This window comes from Anser anser (assembly GCF_964211835.1).
Source record: "Anser anser genome assembly, chromosome: 2".
Classification (NCBI taxonomy): Eukaryota; Metazoa; Chordata; class Aves; order Anseriformes; family Anatidae; genus Anser; species Anser anser.
In genome coordinates this window covers 152,288,403-152,308,696 of record NC_139721.1, presented here as the reverse complement: position 1 = coordinate 152,308,696, position 20,294 = coordinate 152,288,403, and the positions used below count along the sequence as shown (strand labels likewise).

Here is a 20,294-nt window from a genome sequence, read left to right as displayed (position 1 = left end):
TATTTACTCTTCTGAAGGAGAAACGAAGTGCATTAGACCCAAGTCTCAAAAGCTTTTTTTCTTCCAGTTTCTTCCTGTGAGGGTTTGACAGGCTGAAACAAATGAGAAAGATGAAGACAACACTGTGCATGGTGCTGAGTGTCATTAAAAGGTCGGAGCATCACCTAGGAGCTGCAGGGCTGCAACGTCCCAACAGCCAGCAAGGAAATGATGCAACTAGGAAATGCCATATGGAGGTCCTCTCTGGCCCCAGTAACTAAGAGCTATTTACAGCAGTCATTTGGAAGCAGTCTTTAGCACCGACCAGTTCAGTCCAAGTGAGACTCAGATGCACGTTCCTCTGTAGGGAGATACATTCTGATCCGTGGTGACGTGCCTCTGCTTTTCCACCTCCTCGCAGGAGAGCAGGGCATGAAAATGTTCAAAATCACTGCATAGCTTAGGAGCCAAAGTTTCACCTTCAAGACAACTTAAGATTTAGAAAAACAAGGTCCAAGATCTTCTATCATCTCAACAGCCTGAAAAATGTTGAGGAGTGCTCCAAATTGGGGTTGGAGTAGATGACCTTCAGAGGTGCCTTCCAACCTCAACCACTCTGTGAATTTTGGGAGTGAGAAGCTGGGCACCTTCACATCACTGAAGACAAACAAATGTAAGCTCTGGAAAAGCAGGTCCCATTAAAGCAACTTGAATTTGCTCAGGCTCTGAAAAATCTCCCATTACTGACTGCTTTTGAAAACTTGTGGCCAAGCTGCTGTTTTCTGGCTGTAATCATACCTCACATAAATCTGGATCACAAAACGATATCCTCACCACACAGAAAGAGGTCAGTCTGAACTGACTCCAAGGGCTACATTTAGGCATTTCTTTTCATTTAAATCATATGCAAACAGTGTGATCTCAGGTTGCTATGAATAAAGGCAACTCAGAGCACACAGTAATGGATGTACAGGAGAAATGTCAGCTGTTTTTCTTTCTTAGGTAGACGTGCTTTTGTAGTTAAAAATAGATAAGACAATTAAGTAGATATTATTGGCTGTTAGAGGCTATGTAAAAGTCATTCTCTCTTGCTATATCAATACTTTTCCACGGCAGCCACATTTGATTCTGCCCTGTGAGTAACAGTGTCAGGTACCTGTCAGTGTATTACTGAGCTGGAGGAAGTGAGAAGTCCCAGTATGGCTTTAGGGGGGTTCATAGCGTTTGCTTTTAGAGGACTAACTTTCAGTTTGAAATGTCAACAAACTTTATATGGAATGATCAAAAGAAGACACTTCCCTCCCTCCCCCCCCCCCCTTTTTTTAAATTCTCTCTGTTGATTAAACTCACCTTGCAAAGTTACAACGTTCTGCTCTATGTCTCCTCTAAATTACTTCTCTGCAGAGGCATAAGAAGGTCACTTAAGGCATCCAACAACTATAGCAACAGAACAAGTAGCATCTTCCAGGCCAGGATGACTACCTTACTAAGAAACTACTGGCAACAAGGGTGACTATCTACCATTGGTCTCAGCAGTTATCTTTTCAAGAACCAGCAACGCCAGACACTCATTTATATAACTTCACTGACCTGGATATTGAGGTTTCCAGCTTAGCACATGCATTCTCTTTATATGAAAATACTGATATATTATATCTTAAAAATAGCAGTAAAATATCACCCTACTTTTTTATTAAGAAGATTGCAGCCACATCATCTTGTAAAGCTACACTCCTGACACCCACCTTTCAGAGCGTGGTGGAATAGCAGAAAGAGCAGAGCATGGCACTGACTTCACGTCTGCCAAATGCATGCTGAGATTGCACGGATTTCCCACAGAAAACCCTGCGAAGAGCTCCCTGCCAGAACTGCTTGGGCTGGAAAGCCACAGTGTTGTTTTGATTCCCAGCTAGAACAGAAGCACAAGAGACAGAATTCACAGGGCTGAATTCAGCATAGAGAGACGGACTGTTACTCTGTTGGCTGTGAGATGTAAATAATTTTTGCTTTTCAGAATATCCTTGCTGATTCTGTCAAAATCCATCATGTGCAACTGCTTGTTCAAGCAAAAGGTAATACAAAGTAACACTAAAAAAATCCCCCAAATGTATAGCCTAACAGTGAATATCTGAATTTCAGTCTGTTGTTCTCATGACACCTTTGCAAAAAAATACTGCTTTACCAGTATCAAGCTGTCGTGCACAATGCAGTAACACAAACTACGGTTCAAATAATTAATTTTTTTGAAAATGAGAGGTCCAACTTCTGGTATCCCTTACAAACTGTTCATTTGAACAACTGCACTAGCCTCACAAAGCAGGTTACCTAATTCTTAATTGCAATCAAGAGTGCAATTAATCTGCTCTCCAGGAGGGTGACTACATGCGGGAGTCTCCCCTCTGCCTTTGCAGGGGTGGGGAAGGGAGACAAGAAGCAGCAACAAGACAGAGCCTTGCCACATCACCATCTGGGACATCTGCCCTGCGAAGGGCTCCTCCAGCTGCCAGAAGAGCAGAAGAACCTTCTGTGTAACCTTCATTGTCACCCCCTGACAGATCCCACAAGGATTTTAAATAACAGGGGACCATTGCCTTATGTGAGCCCAGGCACATGTGGTTCAAGAACTGTATTTTGTCCAGGTCTTAAGCACAGTTTTCCCCACTTTAGATTCCCAGACTGATTACTGGGAAAGCTGAATTTGATTATATTTCAAAGATGCGAGGTGGTATGAGAACACACACTGTTGGATGCTTTCAACGGTCCAGTCCAATGGAAGCTAGAAGGCTGGACACCTAGAGAAACACTTCAATCTCCTGAATTGAACACAAATCCAGAAGCATGTACAATAATATACATACATATATAAATATTCTGTTCTTTTGGCTTTCCTATCACAGCAGGATACCTCTAGCAAGAGTATGACTGTGAGTTGTTCAAGATCATTGTGGATTCTCTTTCATGGAACATTTAGATTAAACATTAATTTCAAACTAAAAGTAGGCTCCCCTGAACCAAATTTGGATTTATTAAAGAAAAAAATAAAAAGTTACCATTAACTGAAAGGTGGAAAAGCTATGAATTCATATTAGATTCAGAGACCGTAACAGTTTTAGTAATAGAAGAAAATAAATGCACAGAGACAGTGAAAAGCAGCTAAATCTGATAAATAATTCATTGGAAAGATAAAAGACAAAACTTAATCTGAATATCTGTTTAGATATTAAAGTTGTCAAAAAAAACAATGCCTGCTTTAACAGATAAACTGTGTTCAGACATCACTGTGGTAATGTATACAGAACCAAATAGTCTCCTAGATATCAGGACTGAGCCTGCTTTTCATCTTCTCTTTTCCATTTTTGTCTTATTGGTTTGTGCCCCAGATTATCTTACCCTGTTACTGACAGGCTCTGACAGGGCATCTTTACAGAAGCTGTCTAACTTAACATTTTGATCAGTGATACTGAATGCTTTCTTTAATCTTGTACCCTCAGAAGGGAAGCAACTACCGCATCCCATGGCAGCAGCAAAGCAGCAGCTGTCCAGATTAAGTGTGATTGCTGCCATCAGATTTCAGAAAACTACTTCTATCCAGATTATTTCTTTCATAATTTTCCTCAATGTGCAAAGCATATTCATATGACCCACGAATGAATTCAGACTGTCACTTTCGATTATGAATATTGTTGTACTGTTGTTGTACAGTCAGAAGTATGGTTATTTTTTAAACAAAGAAGCAAAGAACCAAGCAACGTGTTCTGACTCACAACATATTTTCTTTTAGGGAGAAATTAATTAATTAATTATAATTAATTTTAGAGACAAATTAATCTTTCCTAACCAGTCTTGCTGTATGTGCTTCAAGCACAAAAGTTAAATCAGACTTAAAACTCAAATCCTCTTGCCTGCTCAGTCATCGCCTTAATTAAGCATCCTTAGCTCCCCTAACCACTGACTCAGGCTCCCTAGCTGGGACCTGCCCCAGCTCATGTAACTGATTAACTCTGAGGTTAATAAAATTCTTTAAAACGGTTTCCAGTACCCTTCTAATTGCATTTTGATACAATCGTGCTTACCCAAAAAAAAAATGTGTTTCCATATGCTTCCTCCATGAATTTAAATATTCTTCCAGCATTCAGATTTCCCTTATTCTGTGTTTTTTAATAAACTTGTTAAGGCTACACATTACAATCATATTTCATTTACAGACTACACATTACAATCATATTTCATTAACAGCTCTTAGATTACAAACACAAACATTTTTGTCACTAAGATTGTTAATACCGCAGGTGATGCTAGAGTTTGGCACAGACTTTGGCACAGAACAGTTCTTGCTGCATAAAATTAAAACAATTCAATCCTGTTGACTGAATTCCAGAAAAATGGATCCATCTGCTGAAAGGAGAGGCTGTGTTGAGTTTGCCAGTGTTGCCACAGGTAGCTGCTATTTGCTGCTTGAAAGGCCAAATGTCATGCAACTAAATGATGTGGGTTTTCCCCCTCGGATGATTAGATTTGCCCTGGGAATCAGATTCTTTAAAAATAAAAATCCAGCTGGATAATCCTTTTCAGTTAGTGTTAAACAACCAGATTACAAAATTACTCTTGTTCCTAATTCCACCAAGGCAAATCTACTTAGCCATGGATGAGGTGGTGGTGGGCAGGCAGCTGGAACCACAAAATTAAGCTTTAATGAAGCCAGAGTGTAAGTAATCACTTCATTCTCTAATGACAAATTAAAGTTTGAAAATTAGTATTTATTATGGATTTTTTTTTTTAATGAAGTGACAGTGTTTATACTGGTATTGTAGTTAGGAGCTCCAGTTAGTTTGTCAGAGATTAATCTAGACAGAGGTTGCATGGTAATTGATTTTAGACACTTCTGGATTTTTTTTTTTCCCATTTCAATAGCCGGCATGAAAGACTACAGTGGAAATCAAAGCCACAACAGTAGTAATACTATACCACAATACAGAATGGGCAGAGAGAGCACACTGTGAGCTTTTAACAAGGGTGACCATTTATTCACACAGTTGTGCAGGTGTTGGTGGGGCCATTTGCACGAGGTTTCACCCATTGTTCTCACTAGAATTTCTGGGGCTGGGGGGCAGGAAGAAGGAATGGCAGCACTGGGTGAGACATAATTTTGGGAGTCCCATTATAATGTAGCAGACTCATTGTGGCAGGTGGAGATCTGATGCAGAGAAGCTTGGAGACACGAATGAAAAAAGCCCTTTTTAGAAAATCTTTGCCATTAGCCCCAGTGTGAGAAACCACATGGATCTTCCAGAACGAGTTAGAATCATTCAGGTTGGAAAAGACCTCTAAGATCATCTAGTCCAAACTTTAACCTAGTACTAAAGTCCACCACTAAACCACGTTACTAACTTCTACATCCACACGTTTCTTGAAGACCTCCAGGGATGGTGACACAACCCCTTCCCTGGGCAGCCTATTCCAATGCTGCACAACTCTTTCAGTAAAGAAATTTGACTCAACTCCCTCCGTCTCTAGGTGGGGTCAGGGATTCAGAAAGAAATCCCTGTATTAAGTTGTACACAAGTTCCCAGTATTAAAGCATGTAAATTTGCTCCTGAAGGTAACATCAGATGAGTGTTTGAACATGGGAGAGCACTAGGTACAGAAAGAGGGAGAGAAGGAGAAAGAAATGCCTCTGTTGTCTCAGGCAAAGCTGTCTCAAACAGTGTTTCATCTATGCTTCTTCTGAACAGTGGAACTTGGAAAAAAGGGAAAAGCAAACTGCTTGGTGGATTGCTTTGAAAACTGTGGGCTGCATCGTGGTTCTGGGTGGAGATATTTGAGGGTATCCCCTGCAATCCCAGTTCCCTGCTCTGGATATCACCAGAGCTTGCCAGAAGGGCTGGTTTTCTCCCCATGGAAAGCAGAGGACAGGGACAGGTACGGGGCTGCGGCAGCATACTGAACCCCAACGTGCCCTCCAGGCTGCAGGCTCAGACACTCAGCCCCATGGGCACAGGTGGATCGTGTTATTCTCACTTTCAAACAGCACTGCAGAAAACAGAGCTTAGCCTCAGGTTGCCGATATTTGCACCGTATTTTCCCTCCTTCCTTTGTGTAATTAAGCACCTGCAGGGATCCAGCCATTATTACTTACCCTGCAGTGCAGGTACCACAGCATCAAAACTACACAAATGAGTTCTTGCTGCTTCTGTTGCAGTTGCCTTGCAGTAACACGCTCCAAACCAATAGCATACCCCACAAAGCAAAAGATAGCCAACTGATGCAACCTGTGTTTTACATTTAATAACAATCTAATTAAAACATTAATTACATTTTTTTTCCTTAGTTTAAATATGCAGCTGCAATCAGAAATCAGCCACTGTGAAAGTATCACTTCTCTGCAGTTTGCAATGAAGAGGCCATCCACTTGCGCACCCACGTCAAATCAAGGAGCTTCAACTTCATCATAACAGTGCTCAGCATTTCCTGGTTTTCTTCCAAGTGTTGTGCAACCACTCACTAATTAATCCTCATAACAATGAGAAACAGAAACATAAGATTTACTTGGTGTTGTACAATGAATGAGATGGCAAGCTGGCAGTCGGATTTCTGGGGAAGTGGTTCTTAGCCTTTTCCTCAATTAAGTTTCTTTTAATTTTCCTCATATAATTCATTTGTTAATTTTGCTCCCAATTCTTTTTCTTTCATTTTTTTTCCCCCAGTAATTACTATCAGCTGGTTTAGTGCCTACAATGTTGTTGACACTTTCCAGACATACAACCAAGAAAAGTAATTTTTACAAGGCTGTCTATAAAAATACATCACATGTCTGAGATCGTTTTGAATTAGAGAGGCTGGGAGATTTTAAACATTGGTATGTATAATGTATTCAGCATAACTATGTAGATAGTTAACAACAAAGTTCATTTTTTACTCTTGCTTGAAGTGACTGGAACTTGTTGCTCTTCCAGTTACTTAATACAAGATGACAAAAGTTAGTGAAATTGGAGTTTCCCTAACCATGGAAGCTCTTAAAAGTACATCTTTTTCCCCATTTCATAGATTGATCCTAGACTCACTCAATCACACCTTTCTACCTGTATAATACTAAAGACTGAAGAAACTACCGCCAACTTACTAATGTAAGTAGTTTCTTCAATCTTTAGCATTGTAGAAATGAGAGGGAAATATGAGTCAATTATTATATATATATTTTTATATATTTATTTATTTATATATATATATTTATATATATGTCTTTCTCAGGTTTCTAGTAGGGCCAATCAAAATTTAAAACCAAATCAATTTTCCTCATACTTACCAGAAATATATATCTCTAAATGCATACTATAAATATATATATATACATTCACTATGTACATATATTTTATGCTTATATTTAAATACTTCCAGATGTTTATATATTTTAGTAGATAAATATAGAAAATACTTTACAGAAATATCAAAACTTGCTGCTTCTCATAAGTCAGGCTGTCAAGTTGTGTCTGCAGATGTCTGTTCTCTTCTGCCATCATGCGGTTATTATTGAAGTGCATAGTTACAGCAGCCATAAAAGAGGTACCCCACACCTCTGGGGTATCCTGGGCAAACAGCTGTAGCTGCCTTTTCATTTCAAAACTATCTGGCAATATGCATGAAATCTGTAACTCTTTTCCATAGCCTCAGCTCTTTTACTATCTGAGAAATAAAAATAGCCAACCACTTTTCTGCAGAAGTGTCTTATTGGAATACAATGCCTTTTGGGATACCTGATATTCAGGGTGTTTCTTCTAAAGCAGCCCATGACCTGAATCCCTCCAGGGATGTTCTTAGTCCCATCCATGCCTCCAGAGCTCCATTTCACCAGACCCTAAGGGATGTTATATGAATATGCTCTGAACATGTGCCTCTCAGTTTAGCTTATTTAATCCTATCTCCCTGTGATTATGCTACTGACAAAATATATCAAATAGAAGATGTATACAATACAGCTACTTTAAATACAGTATCTTTTGTCCTTACAACTAACTAGCTGAACAAGGAATTTTCTATCGAGCTCCTGTCTCAAGGATGTTCTGCAAGTTTGCACTCCTCTAGTAATCCTAAAAAGGATATTTTATTAAAATTGTATCTATTAAGTATTATTTAAATGTCACCATCTCTCAAGAATTCCTGTACAATGGCATTCAAAGTCACTACAGTTTTCCACATAACTGGTAGAAAAAAAGAAAAAAAAGCATCTTCTGGACAATGCTGAAGGATTGTTAATACAGTATATGGGCGCTTTTAAATCCCGCATTTGAAGATTCAGAGTGTGGGGATTTCACCCTCGCATAAACACTAGTATTCTGGTTAAGTGCACATTTTGTCTTTCTATTGAAAATAACAAAAAAGGAAAAAGTAAACTTACGTCTTTTCATTAAACAAGGGATAAAATAATGCCTTAGAAATAGGCTACAGAAGTGTTTTTTTCTTTTTTTTTCCTGAATGTATCCTAAGTTTGTAAATAGTTAATGTTTTCTTTAACACCAGTTAATCTATAAATATCTTTTTGACCTCTGGATAACAGCAGGCTTAATACATCTGAATGTCAAACACCGCAAGTTTTACTTTGATTCACCCACTTTAAGATAAGCCATCATGTGTGCCAGACAGCTGTTTTCTCTCATAGCTTCCCACATAACTAAATCTTCTGCATAGTTACAAAGCAAAAAATGACACCAGAATCACAGAGATATATGTGCATTACTCAGGACTAAATGGCTTCTGCTTACTTGCTTCAGCCAAGTGTAAACCATGAAAAAGTATACTAGCCTAGCTTCTAAAAGTGAATTTCTCATCAGTGTTTCGCTCCAGTAGTAAACACTCCATATTCAGATTTTTCCTCCTTTGCTGAGTGTCTGAAGTAAACAGCAGAAAATATGCAACTTTTATTCAAGGTGGTAAATACTATTTGCACTCATAGCTCCCTCTGTTACACAGACTGCTTTCCACAACGTGGATTGTCCAATATAATCATCACATATTTTAATGCTAAATAATTGGCCACAAAATTCTCATGGTATGTAGCAGAGCCCTCTATATCTATTCTTACATATCTGCAAGCACTTCACAGACCTTAACACATTAACATTATGAGAGTTAATATTTTAACACCCCTTAAAATAACACAGATAAATGATTGCCATCTTACAAATATTATGGACAAGAAGACACTCTGGAGCTTGTGTGCTTCCAATTTAGGTCTTGCAGTGCCTAAAAATTAGGTGGCTGGAGTCAGAGGATGATTTAAGAGAGCCAGAGGCTGGTCTGCACAGTCGATGGGAAGAGTGGAACCCTTCCAAAGGTCAATGTTCAGTGACTGAGAAGAATTAAGTCCCTTGGAGGGTGTTCCACAAACAGTGCTTAGAGCTAGACAATAGGAAATTATTGAAAGAAATCAGAAGGAAGAAGAGGTATAGAGAGCAAAGATTGTGTTGAGTGAAGAAGCACAACTTGAAAATAATTTGGCTTCTGGTAGGTCTAGGAATGTGTAACAGAAGTAGGAATTACTTTTAACAATGCAAAAATAGTTTGTTAGAATGAGATCATGTCCCGTAATACCTAAATTTGGGTGATCAGGGAGTTTAAGGAAGACTTTTGTTAGAGCGTACAATTTTGAAAAGATATCAAACCCCCAAAAGTTTGTAAGCTCTTCAAGACCTACATGATGTTAGAAATCCAGCAAAATGCACATAGAAATGAAAAACAAAATTATTCCATGTGTACCATGCAATATATACAAATATATACATTAAATGGTTTGGATTAAAAACAGGTTTGGCTTGTTGGTTTTTTTTTATTATTTTTTTTTTTTTCCCCTTAGAAGTTTCACCAAACTGGTAGGTTTTACATCTGTTCCTCATCTTGTTCTGCCAAATACGTGGAATGCTTTAGAGGATGGTAACTGCTGCCAAGGTTTGCTTAGCAAAAAATGCTTTGCCTGTTTTAGAAATAAATAATGCTCAGTCTGCTGCACGTTTTCTAAGTAAGGTTGTAATTTCCTTTCATCTCAGTTTGGTGAGACAAACCAAGAAATATTAATAAGGGTTAATTAATCCCTATATAATCTCAGCAGAATGTAAAAATCAATAGGAAGCCAGAAGCAGCCTCACCAGAGAGCAAACACTTTGGTGCTACTCGCTGCCAGCATCTTAGCTCATGCATTTTACATGCAATCAGCACTATATAAAAAATACAGTGACTAGGAAACACAAAAATAACCATTGCAAAAAGAACCGTAAGGCCAAACATTCCCTCAAAAGGAGGCTAGAGTCAGTTTACTCATTTTTTTTCCTTTTATTGTGCATTTCTTGTGTTTGAGATTATATCATGGGTCAATTTTAAGGGGAAAGTTGTGTTGTGAAGCTTCTCCCATGACCTGGTGATTTGGGCAGGCTATGGGCAATCCCTACCACAGGGCATCCCAGCTTTCTTGGTTAGTCTGTGGAACCAACAAGGTCATTATGAAAGAGCAGGCAGTGGTGTCTCCTCTGCCCCTCTTCTGGAGAGGAAACAGAGGCAGCGTCCATGTGTTGTGCTGGATTCAGGCACCCTGCTGTGTACTGGGATGCTAGAAGAAAACTTTAGAAACCTGGTCTTTGATGGAGAAATGTAGGCACCTGCTGGTGTGAATCACAGCAGGGACCAAGGCATCTGTTTACCCAGAGGACTATTTCTGCAATTACTGAAATGTCAGGACAAAACATGCAGGACATTTGAGAATCTCTGAAGCACAATTTACCAGAGCCTTTTGTGGATTTTGGACGAGAACTACTGTGGGCAGCCTTTTGTTCCCACTTTGAGTGATTTGTTCTTGTTAACAGAGTTAACGTTGAGTTTGGCTCTCTCCTGAATTTCATGATCATCTTTTGCTTACTAGGCTAGATACCTTCTTCATTTTTCTTACTCAAGTGTAGTTTTCCATGATGTCAGCAAATTGTGGGGAAGCTGCTCTGCTGATCTTCTCCTTCCAGGACTGAATAAATAAGTGGAACTTGCTAATGTTACATTATTATTATTTCTACAACTCCCAGAGCTATTGGACCTCCTGACAGCTCACGCAGAGCACAAGGCTATTAGTAGTTATCTTTCAATATAATATACTAATGAGAAAATTTCTCATCAGATCTCAACAAGTGTTTTTGTTCCTTATAATGTAATGTTGACATATTTGTGGGCTGCTGTTCTGGGCCTGGACGTCCAAGCATATTAGGCTTGTACATTGCATTCATGAATTTGGTTGGTAAAGAAATAAATTAACACTTAACTTATGCAGTTCTAGCTGTTGATTTGGCATTTTCAGTTCCACTGATATTATATTTACAACCAAAAGTCAGGAAAAATATTGGTATAGGTCAGTTAAGGTCATCTCCCTTATCTGAAAATCACCAAGTATCTCAAAATCCAGTGAAGGTTCAGAAATGTATTTGAAAACAGGCCAAGTTCAACTACAGATTCTTATCCCAACTCTTTAATTTATTAAATACCTGGAAAAGCAATGACCTCAGTTATTTCACTAACTATACGGATTAAAAAAGGATTCATTCTGACTTTAGACTGGCAACTGTGAATGTTTTAGCCTTCATTCATAAACTTGTCGGAGTTCTCACGTCTTTTCACCCTGGGTAGTAACAACTGCAAGGACTGAGCATGAAGTTCTTACCTTAAGTGTATTTATTATGTACATACAACCCTTCACAAAAACAAAGAGTACATAGCACGTGGTCAGTCATGTACATGGTAACTAAAACCAGGATCTACTCTGACAGTAATGAATTCTGACTGTGAAGCAGTAGTTATTTCTGTCCAAAATGACAAACTGCCATGTCCTATTATCTGGAATCTTTAAGGCCTGACACACTCTATTTTGTCTAATGATAACAGTTTAAAACTAAAACAAGTTAGCATATGCCAGTAGGAATGGATATGGAGCTATGTTTCCCCAGGTAGCCAAGAACTAAATACCAGTGATTTTTCCAACCATGGCTGTTCATTTTATTTCAAGGTGTTCTTAAATTTCAACCAAGTACTTGAATTAGCATCCCAGTAACACATTACTTTTCCCCAAAGATAGAAAAAGGCTAAAGTTATCACAAGGAATTACCCCTAGCAGAGCAAACACTTTACCAGAAATATGACAACCACAATTTATTTTCAAAAAAAGAGAAAGTGAAAGCTGACACCTTGTTGCTTCTATGTTAGGAAAGGATGGTTGTAAAGCAGTTCAAACTAGGAATGTCCTTGTAGAAAAACCTCACAAGACAAGAGAGTTACCCTTTCCCAGGGGTAATTCAATTTAGTAGTTAGCTCTGAATCAGCCTTTTGCCTCTTGTATTTTGCATTTTCCCTGCTGTAAGGGGATGTCTGCATTTTTGCTTTGGTTTTCTGCAGTGCTTGAGCCATGATTAGGGCTCCTACAGCAGCTGTCACTACCACCACTGCATACCCAGACATTCAAAGCCCCCTTTCCAGGGTTTTCTCTGTCTGACTAGCATTTCCAAACTTCAGCACACAAGCAAGAATTTGGCTCTGAGACCTAACTTCAACACTGTTATCATAAACTGTAGGAGTACAGCATGCCCTGGAAAGATTATGTGCCCTGGTTTGTCTTTAAAGACTCACACTTTTAATGGAATTCTATCTTCCCAAACATTTTGAAATTTTTTAAAAGGAAAAGTACTTATTTTGGGTCCCTGGAAATAATTCATTAATTTGTACTTGAAATAAAGGATTAATGTTATAGTAACTAACTGTCAAAAAAGGCTGCTTGCTAGAAAGGCTGCATTCTTGAAAGGCAACTGAGGAGTTGCTTGAATTAACAACGCTGTGGATATTAACTTCTTCTATACCAAACTAACAAGGGCCAAGGACCCAGAAGTGTGGCTTAATGATGGGACTAAAGCTTTATAAAGCTTCACATTTTTCTTTTCAAAATTGCATAAGCATTCCTTGGGGCAAGAGAAGACTATGAATCCATTGGGTGGAGGTGAACCCCACAACTGCCAAAAGGAAAGTTTTTAGCATAGATATCACAAATGAGCGAAGTAATTATCAGTTACTAGATGGACAGCCTTCAGGTAGATGACCAAAATTAAATGGACATGTATGAGAAGGTATTAAATGCTGTTGGAGGGTTCAAACTGCAGGCAGAAATAAAAAAAACATCCAGTTCAGCTCTTTGTGATAGGGCCCGCCTTCTGTTACGCACCCACCATGAGGTTGCAAAAAAATTGTCTGCAGAAGCGAAGAAACAAACGCTGTTGTACACTGTAGCAAAAGATAATCAACACTATGCACAATGGGTATCTACCTCAGTAACAATCAATTGATTTCATCAAAATTTATTTCATCATTTAATAGTCTCAATACAACCGAGCAGAGAGCCTAAATGCAGCAACGCAGCATGGCAAACCACCAAAACCATAGTAACTACTCTAGTAACCTCTAGACCTTATCTTGTGTGTTTATCTGTATTAGAAAGAGCAAAAAGAGGGTTCACAAAAGTGTAGGTCCTGCAAATGGGATGAACCAGATGGGCCAGGAATACCGGACGGCCAAAACACAAGTCCTCGTGGTAGGATACAAGTCTTCAAACTGGAGAGGTTTGTTTTCCTTCATACATAATGGAAGGGGTAAATTCTGCCTGTCCAGGCCACAACTTCCAGAAAATCTAGAAACATTTTTGAAAAAGCATCTACTACTTCAGCTTTGCCTTTAGCAAGCTCTACACATGACCAGGGTTAATCAAAAGGTTTCCTTACAGAGAAGAATCTTTCCATATTCCTCTGTCCTCTGTGTTCTTGTGTTATTGAGATATTGAGTAACTCTCTTCAAAAAGCACTTTGTCTTTGATTAGGCGTTTTAAGAAAAAAGTGTTTTGTTTCATTTTCTAGATACCAGTGGTTTTTTGTCTCTGCATACAGTATTTCTGTTTCTATCTATAGATACTCTGGCTTAGAACAAATTTGGCAGTAATTCTGTGGAGACAGTGTTAAGGTATTAGAGCACTGAAGTATAATATACATCCTTCGCACATGTCACAACATATGAATTTGTAGCTCTCAGGCTCTGCTTGTTTTAGTTTATTTCCAGTGCCTGGATTTGTATACACTTTCCTGGAGGGCATAATAATATAGCGCTCTGAATCTGCAAATAGCTTTACTAGATTTTTTTATTAGGTTTTACATTTAAACTAAGATTCTCTATTGCATAACTCGTATTGTTTGCCATCTGCATGTTAATTGAATAATTCAGTGCCCTAAAATTGCAATACATGTGCGCTAACACAAAAAGTAACACAGCTGCTAAATGCACTATTTATCTGAAAAACGAGCCTAAGTCATAACATTTACATCCAGATCTGCATTCCCCTGTTTTTTTGGGTGATGCAGGGCTCTTTTCTCGGAGCGGGGCTTGCTGTCAGCCCGCATCAGGCTCGCCGCTCCCTCCCTGGAGCAGCCAGGCAGCGCCGCGCTCTTCCACTTGTAAACTTGCTTCCGATGTGATGGGAAACAGTGAACGCTTTGGCTACAAATTTAGGCTCCTCGTCCCAAGAGGTCCCATCCGATCCCAGACTCGGGGACAAATCCTGGCTCTTTTTTCATGTCCCCTGTGTTCCAGAAGGGTAATTCAAGACATATGCGTTCGCCCTCTGAAAGCCATGAGAACAGCTGCTCTGTCCCTGTGCAACGTGAGCGCTGCTTCCCCTCACATGGCTCGGAGGCTGTAGGACTAGCTGAGGACCAGGAGGGAATAAATGAAGGATCAGAGCATGTATGTTATTATTTGCTGCGTGTTGCTCTCACCAGTTTGTTTATAAGGCTTTGGTCTTCCCAGATTGTGTGTAAATACAGCTCTAGGTATGATAATTGCTACAAAACATATAAGAGATTGCCTGTAGCCTAACAGACTATAAGAGTCTGAGAGTCCAAAGGTACATTTCAGAGAGCTCTCCTGGTCTCTTTGGACTGTCCAGCAGCAAGAAATCGACTGAGAAACACCCTTCAAAGTGCCATTACCAGCGGATATATTTATATTTAGTTAATACCATACTTTTGCTTTTAAGCCCTTTTTCTTTGTTATTTCTTATTTTAGAAGCGTAACTGAACTTAAAATAATAATAATAATAATTTTCAGCTACTGTTGTTTCCAGGAAGGCCTGCAGTGCACCAAAGTTTGCAGAAACAGCAGAAGGCAATGTGCTTTGAGACAGCACATATATGAGATTTTTTGTAAAGGAAATGATGCATGGTGTGGAGGGAGGTGAGGGAGGAGATGCAGCCCAATCATTCTTCTGCCCAGCAGATCATTCTGCCAGGGTGACTGTTTGAAAAAGACAGCCATTATCTTCTGAAGAAGCAGTATGGATGGGAGAAGTCCAGAATTATTAGAATTATTTTTTTTCCTCATGAAACTGAATGATAATGAGGACTATCAGGGCAGGAATACCACAAAAATAGCTGTTTCAATGTCCTCCCTAAAACTGTGCTGTTTGCACTGCCCAGGAAAGCAAGAGAATAATTATGAAGAAACCAAAGGGAAAAAAAAAAAAATCACTAAACTTCTTCCAACCAAACCCAAACCCAAAGATATGAGCAAATAAACTTATACTAATAAAGCCATGTTTTAACCAACATCAGTTCATTGTCAGACAGGACATTGTTTGTATCCTGGTTTCTGAAGCAGCTGGAATAAATCACCCAAGTAGCAACTGTTTGAAACACAAACAAACAAAATCTTCTTACAAGTTGACCTGATGTATTATGACAAGAAATATTTTGGCTTCTGCACTCATGATCGCTTGAGTTTACAAACTGTCAGCTGCTTCCAAGGTGTAAGCTTATTACCTCCAGAATATTAAAGTCCCAGAAAAAGAACATGTCTAAGATGTTTTAGCAGAATATTTATAAAATGGATTGCTGGCAAAGTTGCTGTTGTTAGTTTTATGCCAAGGAGGTTTATGGGTGAAAACCTGTCTAGTTTCTGTATATATATTAAATGAGAAAGATTAGTTAAATGTCCCTTTTAGAGATGGATTATGTGAACTCTTAAACATTCTTAGTATTCATTTAGAAAAATAAGTCTGACATAAGCGTGCCATTAACATTGCATTTCTCCAGGCTTGCTATACACACACACACACACAAAATAAAAAATAGAGAGAAGGGAAAAAATAAATAAAAGATGTATGATATTCAAAATCACTGCAGCAGTAAGGTTAGGAATTTTACCTTTTCAAACATTCACTAGTTCATCAGTGTTCATACTTCTCACTGGTGGAGTGTTTCTACCAAGTAACCTCAGAGTTATGTAGAAGCAAATCGGAGCAAAACATTTTAAGGAAAGGAGTGGATTTGTCTTGCCAGGCATCAAGACAGAACAAGGACCATTTCTCAAAACTGTGTTTAAGCTCCTTGGAGCTGAGCATTGGTGGAAATCTTTACCTCAACAGCGATTACCGCCTGTTGCCACTTTTCCCCCCTAAAAGAAATCTGGTACTTGTCTATTACTGCTAGGCAGGCCTGAACATTCAGGACCAAAACCCTTGTAAATTTGTTCTGAGAGTACAAGGAGTGAAATCCGGGGTTTGGCACAATGTCTGTGCAAGGAGGACACACACATACCGCTGCGAAGTCCTTAGCAGTGCAGCCGCGAGCTTACAGGGTTTTCATATACTCATGCGTGAGGAATGCAATGCCCTGTGAATTCAATTGTGGGTCAGATTTGTCTTTTGAGATTAAAACTCTCACTAATCTGCTGGGAGCATATGATTTCAAAGAGTGGGTCTGACTATGATGAATGCCACTGCTACGTGCTGAGCACTCCTGCCGCACACTTCAGCAGCATGCATCTTGCAGACATTTTTCTTGTTCTAAACCCTCCCTGAGCTTACAGAAATCTGCCACATAGTTAGTCACGTTCTAAAAGTTTCTTGAACTTGGAAAGATTTTGCTGGTTTGAAAAATATTCTTTGAACAATCTTCTGGCCCCACAGGTGTTAACAGGAGTTCTTTCATTGATTTGAGCAAGGCCGGAATTTCAACCCTGTTAACTGACGGGATATCCGCAAAAAAAGAAAGTATTTAACCTGTTAACAGTTACAGCTTGCACTGATCAGGTCTCTGTGTGGATACAGCCTAAATCTACAGCCTTCATTAAAAAAAAAAAAAAAGATTTAACTTATAAGGACTTGGTTCCTGCAAAGGTATTTTCTATTTTCACCAGTGAAAGTATACAAAAATGTAACTTATTTTGTTTTGGGAATTTTATTTGAATATGTAGTAAGTGAAACAAATAAATTTGAACCTTAGATTTTACTTCATGTGAACTAAATGATATTAAGTATTGCTCTATTTTTCCAAACACCATTGCAGAGTTTCTTCAGCAGAGAAATAGACAGTTTTCATCAGGGGAAAAAAAAAAAAAAAAAAAAAAAACCTGTCCTGAGAGCTGCATGAAAACTTGAGGACTTTGGGTGTCCCAAATATAAACCCTGCCTGCCCTCTTCAGCATCTCTGTATCTCAGAAAAAACTACAGGTGAGTGAAGGTTATTGTTTACTGTATCAATACTTCACCTATGAGACAGTGGCTGTGTCCTGATGGTTAACAAGGGAAATACCTAAGCAGATCTGTACACAAAATTCAATGGTAAGAAACGTCACGCTTACTTGCAGCATGGTCTTCGTTCTTGTGGAGCTTTCACTGAGTGCTCTCCACAACCAAGATTTGTGTTGCAAATAGCTGGGGAATAAAAAGTCTTCTTAATCATACAAGATGCACCTGTTAGCCCTTCAAACGAGGAGCCTGACACTGAGGACCCCCATATACAGAGCATGTTTTGTTCTTAGAGTTGGTCTGACTTCAGGGTTATAATAACACTTTTTATATGTGATTTGGCTATCAGTAAGCATTAAGCTGTAGAAATAACTTCTTGTGTCACAGTAATGCTTGCTCGAAATTTGGGGTTAGTAGGATATTTTGCCTTGAGGCTCTAATATTAAAAAAAAAAAAAAAAAAAGAGCACTCAGAAATAGTGTAGGGGTCCCGATTGCTGTTGACTACTTTCCCAAACTCCCCTTGAAACAACCCCTTCCTTTGTAACATCTTTCCGAAAGAGTGTGGAAATGAAGTTAATGTCAGCTACAAACTTCATAACATCACTACCAGGAAACTGGATTGCACATTTTCAGGGAAAAAAGATTCAGCGTATATTGCATTTTTCATCCTGCTTTTCATCCTTTTTCTCCATGGAAAATATTCTCATCTTGGCTGCAAACTTAGATAAAGTTTCAGCATGCTAGAGGAAAATAATGTGTTTTTCTTTTTCTGCTTTTTTTCTTTCTATTTGGGTTTCTTTTAATCCTTTTTGGACAACTGATATAATCTTAGTTTCCTACATTTTTGCACTTGACTCAAAGATCTGACTGTGATAAATGGTCAAAACGAAGCTCCTTGGAAAGTCTGATGGTATCACTCCTACCTCTATTGGAGAGCTCCTAGTTTGCAACAAGGATATAAATGCTTTCTCCTGATGACTCCAGCTCCAAGAAGAGGAAAAAAAAAAAAAAAAAGGAGAGAATTATGAAAGAAATGTATTGAACTTGTTGCTTCTGTGCTTAAGATTTGTTATACTATTTAGGTGCATTATTACTTTTACATGATTCTTCACTTGAAAACGGCTTTATGAAGAATTCAGTGCAGCTAATCATTGAAAAGTAACTGCAAAAGCATAACTAGCTTGGTGACAACAATTTCCCACAGAAAGCAGAGGAAGACGGAAAAAAGCTAAACAGTAAGGTCTGATTTATTTTTGTGATTAACTGCTGATCTCGGTGATACATTGGAAAAATTCAGAACGTGCAGAACCAGCACTGACAGGATAACTAAATGCAATTAAATGATATTCCAGTGCTCACAATGAAACATTGCACACTGTTTACAGCTCATGTTAGGTTTTCAAACCTCAGAAAGAGAGAGGAGTGATTCAAACGCCAAGCTCTTTTGAAATTGTGATAGACACTCGGACTTAAAAAGATGCAGATTTTGACTCAGGTTCAGCTCCCATCAATAGGTGTGGGTTTTGAGCCTGCCATTTTCAGGCATTTCTAACATCCTTTGACATGCATCTTAACAGAATGTAATGGATTCAGAAAACCTTTATGAAATACAGAACATTTATGTAGAGGGAGATACATATTTATATGTATAGAGAGCTAACAGGGTGCCCACAACCACACAGAAATCTCTTGGAGGTGGTGTCTGTCCACCTTCCTCAGAAATTGAGCTTTACCTTGCCACCCTCTTCCAATACCTTACAGGTAGTTATAGAGAAGCTTCTCATTCTTCCTAGGATGAGAAGAGCTCACCGTAGATCTTCTCTAGGATGCACAGTAACAGGACAAGAGACAACAAGCACAAGTTGTTCTATGGGAAATTTCATGTGGATTTAAGGGAAAAAAAATATTAATTCTGAGAAGAATTAAACACTGGTATAGGCAGCCCAGAGAAGTGGTAGAATCTCATTTGCTGGAAATATTCCTTGGCTAGACAGTGCTCTGGTAAACCTAAGCTATGGCCTGGCTTTTGGCTGGTGGTAAGATGATCTCTAGAGGTCCCTTCCTCTAAGAAGATGAGAAATAAGATGAATAAATTATGTCCATAATGTTCAGACAACAGATGTTCCCTGGAAGTCAAAGAAAGATATTCACCCCTCACTGGGGCGAGGGTCTAGAAATAGCAGTCTCCAGGGCCGTGTCTATCCCAGCTGAGCCCAGCTGAGCATGCTGGGGCAGGTACAGGCAGAAGCAAGGAGCTATGTAGTGAACTGTCCTGTTCTCCAAAAGAAATGCCTGCTAGAAAATGTTTATTTGGGCTGGTCCCTGCCCGGTCCTCACCACAAATGGTCCCTGTGCAGGGTCTGAGTAAGGTAAGTGCTACCATTACAGGCAAAGCTCCTGCTAGAGAGCGTGCAGACAGCTTATGTGACAGATAATGGTTGTCCAGGGTGCAGAAACATTTCTGGGCAAACTGGGATTTACAGCCTAAAAGTACCAAAAGCATAGGAGTAAACAGGCCCTTATTCTGCTGCACATGGGCCAGCAATTAAACATTGTCCATACAAGGCACAAATAGCATAAAATGTCAATTCTTTGCACTACAAAAGCACTTTTAAAACAAAATGAATACTTAACTTGTGGAGCAGATGTGATAAAGGTATTTTATAAATATACAGAGTGTAAAATTCCAGGTTTAATTAGTCAAGGGAAGGGTGGGAAATTAAACAGAAAGAATA

The 20,294-nt window shown here is 39.0% G+C and overlaps 1 long non-coding RNA gene across 1 annotated transcript; it reads right to left on the bottom strand.

Annotated features, from left to right (window-relative positions):
• Positions 1–6,244: 6,244 nt before the first annotated feature.
• On the bottom strand, positions 6,245–10,094 carry LOC310895535. The gene is made up of 3 exons (XR_014580769.1): positions 9,155–10,094; positions 7,731–7,831; positions 6,245–6,490 (listed from the first exon to the last, which is right to left on the bottom strand). It is a non-coding gene; the product is annotated as an uncharacterized lncRNA (long non-coding RNA).
• Positions 10,095–20,294: the final 10,200 nt, after the last annotated feature.